General features: G+C 49.8%; 1 non-coding gene across 1 annotated transcript; it reads right to left on the bottom strand.

Moving 5' to 3' along the window:
- Positions 1-418: 418 nt before the first annotated feature.
- LOC131907533 (U6 spliceosomal RNA) lies at positions 419-528 on the bottom strand. Its single transcript, XR_009378438.1, has one exon. It is a non-coding gene; the product is annotated as a U6 spliceosomal RNA (small nuclear RNA).
- Between the last annotated feature and the right edge of the window lie 3,033 nt (positions 529-3,561).

Below are 3,561 nucleotides of genomic sequence, written 5' to 3'. Positions count from 1 at the left end.
GGAAGTATAGGCGGGACAAGGAAAAGAATTCTGGGAAGTGGAAGGCTGAGAGGGAGACTGCCAGCCGCCATCAGGACAAGGAAGATGTAAAGTACCGGTAAGCCACAAGCCACGTGGCAAAGTAAAGATTAATAGAAATGGGCTAAATATAAGAGTAAGAGCTAGACAATAACAGGCCTGAGCTAATGGCCAAGCAGTTTAAATAATGTAAGAGTCTGTATGTTTATTTTATAAGTGGGCTCTGGGACTGGCGGGACTTGGTGGCGGGAGCTGGAGAGAAATTCTCCAGCTACACTTCCGTCAGCACGCAAAATGATGGATGAGTTTCTCGGTGACACTTTCTTACATCCCTGTCATTATACTTTGTTCTCATTGCCTGTGTCCACTTCCTTCCTCAGCCCTTTCTCCCATGTTGCTGCACACTATGAGACAGTTCCCAGATTTGCATGCCATCCTTGCACAGGGGCCATGCTGATCGTCTCCTGTATCGGTCAAGGTTTTAGCATCTGTGCAGCTGATAGGAAGGACTGAAGGGAATATTTAGAGTGTTTGCATCTGTAACCCTCTCACCGACCCTACCTGTGAAGATCAAAACCACACCCTACATCGATGAATTTTGTGTTAAGTGTGTGTGTGTGTGTGTGTGTGTGTGTGTGTGTGTGTGTGTGTGTTCAATGTAATGGAAACAGTTACACATGAGGACAGAGCACTCTCCTCAAGGCCATCACAATGTACATAATCCATCCGGTGAGGTGTGTAGACTAGAAAGCTGGAGAGCCATGAGCCAGGACAGTGGGGAGGATGGTGCCGAGTTTTGAGGGTGTGACCCCTGTTATGGGAGGTGACAAGAGCAAAGGAGGAACCAATGCTGAGTCAGAATCACAAAGCCTGAGGTCTTGCCTTCACCTCTAACACTTGACCCTGTTTGGACTTGGCTCCTGTGATAGTTTAGTCTTTGGTCTCAACTTGACAGGGTCTGGAATCACTAATAAGCTGCGGGGCACGCCTGTTGACCACGTAGCAGCCCTGATAAAGGAGAACCAAGGGCAAAACTTTGCTGTTTGCCTCATCGCCTTCACATCCCACTGGCAAATTCATCGACTCTGCTGCTCCTGCTGCTCCTGTTGCTCCTGCTGCTGCTGCTGCTGCTGCTGCTGATGCTCCTGCTGCTGCTGCTGCTCCTGTTGCTCCTGCTGCTGCTGCTCCTACTGCTGCTCCTGCTGCTGCTGCTGCTCCTGTTGCTCCTGCTGCTGCTGCTCCTGCTGCTGCTGCTGCTCCTGTTGCTCCTGCTGCTGCTGCTCCTGCTGCTGCTGCTCCTGCTGCTCCTGTTGCTCCTGCTGCTGCTGCTCCTGCTGCTGCTCCTGCTGCTGCTGCTCCTGCTGCTCCTGCTGCTCCTGCTGCTCCTGCTGCTGCGGCCTTCCCCCACTGATGCCAGCTTCATCAGGCTTCCAATGTGGACTGAACACCAGTCACTCGGCAAGAATCCTCCAGCCTTCAGCACACCAGTCTGGGACTGCCAGGACCTCAGCTGCATGCACTGAACAGCTACAGTTTCCAGCTAAGCCGCTGTTAGGTTGACTACCCAAATCACGTCCGGTAAACCAATCTAATCAATCCCCCTTTAATATATATTCAAACCATAGCTTCTATTCCTCTCAAGAGCCCTGACTACTACAGTTCTTCACCGGGTAGCCCTGAGATGCCCGTTGGCAACAACAGGAGAGATATCAGGAAACAAAACCCCTCTTCGCTCAGCGGGTAAGAGACCAGGGACAAAGGAGGCGAGGTGGAGGCGAGGTGGGCTTGGGTGCTGAGAGAAAGACAAGAGGACTGAAAAGGAGATGATTCATTTTGCATGTAGGATCCCACAGAGATTTGCACTCTGGTCCCAATGTTCATTTTAATAGCGGTGTCCATTTCCCTCTGCTACTGTAATAAATTATGACAAACGCAGTGGCTTAAAATAATGCATTTAATTATTTTACCATTCCAGAGGCCAGAGGTCTAACGTAAGTGGGCAGTGGTGTGTTTGTTCTTGCTGACAGTTGTAGGAGAGGACTCGTCTCTTCACCTGGTCCGGCTTCTAGAGACGTCCCATGGTCCTTGGCACACGGCCACACATCATCCCAATCTGGGCTTGTCCTCACATCTCCTTCTCTAATGTGGGGATTTATCAAGGCAACTCCATGTAGTGAAAAAGGAGGTTTATTTTGGGGTAACTTACAGCCAGTAAAGGGGTTGGTTACAGGATCCGGGAGAAGTGAGGTACAGTCCAGCGGGGTTCTCTGGAGAACTCTAACTCGGTCTGCAATCCAGTATCCAGGATCACCAGGAACCAAGAGCATCAGCACATCTGGATCTCGGGTCTTAAGGGCTCCCATCTTGGCACTGCCCCAGGGGCAAGTCATAGGTAGACGTGGCAGTTACCAGAAGCCTCAGTAGGGGTAGTACTTCCAGGTCAAAGCTGGAACAGCTACTTCTCTGGCTAGGAAACTCCTCCTTCTCTTTCATAAGAACTCTGGTGGAATGGAGAGATGGCTCCCAGAACTGTCTGTGTGGGAATTTCAACTGTCTGTAACTTCAGTTCCAGGGAATCCAACACCCTCTTCTGTCCTCCACTGGCACCAGGCATGCAAGTGGTACATAGACACACACATACCAAAACACTCATCGTTCGTATGCATAAATAAAATAAGGTAGAATACTTCTAAAGAGAGACTCCTTTGCAAACTTGGGGATGGTGGCACACTACCAAAATCCCAAGACTCGCATCAGGTTTGGTAGTGCATGCCTTTGATTCCAGCACTTGGGAGGCAAAGAGAAAAGGCTCTCTGTGAGTTCAAGGCCAGTCTGGTCCACATAGTGAGTTCTAGGGCAGCCAGGACTACATAGAGAGACCTTGTCTCAACAGAGAGGAGAGAGAAAGAGAGAGAGAGAGAGAGAGAGAGAGAGAGAGAGAGAGAGAGATTCCAAATTCTAGTGCTCAAGAAGATGAGGCAGGAGGATCTAGAATTCAAGACCAGCCTGGGCTACTCAGTGAGATCCTGTCAAAAACCAAAAGCAAATAGCAAAACCCTCTTTTGGTTCCAAAGTTCCACCCAAATAATCCCCGTATCAAGATCCTTTAACTTAATCCATCTACAGAGTCCCTTATGCTAGGCACAGTGGTACATCCACAAATTCCAGAGACTGGGACGGGAGGCCTTTGGACTGCTGCTGAACAGACACGACAGCCTGAGTGGACAGAGGCGTGAGCTAACGGAAGAGGATGGTGAGAACATGAGTCACACACACACACACACACACACACACACACACACACACACACACGAGAGCCTGGACACCTGCAGGCCAACGCCCAAGCGCGGCATCTCTCCCCGAGCTTATGCCGGAGATGTTTACAGAGGACCGTGTGCACAGAAGGCCAGCAAACGATGGGAATTCATCAAGGCAAATGTTCTCTTGAAATTTTTTATCTGAATTTTTATTCTGTATGTGTATGAGTGTTTTGTTTGCACGTAGGTCTGGGCACCATGTGAATGCCTGATACCCACAAAGGGC

The sequence above is a fragment of the Peromyscus eremicus genome, chromosome 3 (assembly GCF_949786415.1).
Source record: "Peromyscus eremicus chromosome 3, PerEre_H2_v1, whole genome shotgun sequence".
NCBI classification, from domain to species: domain Eukaryota; kingdom Metazoa; phylum Chordata; class Mammalia; order Rodentia; family Cricetidae; genus Peromyscus; species Peromyscus eremicus.
The sequence above is the reverse complement of the archived record's forward strand: the minus strand, read 5'-3'. Positions and strand labels throughout refer to the sequence as shown.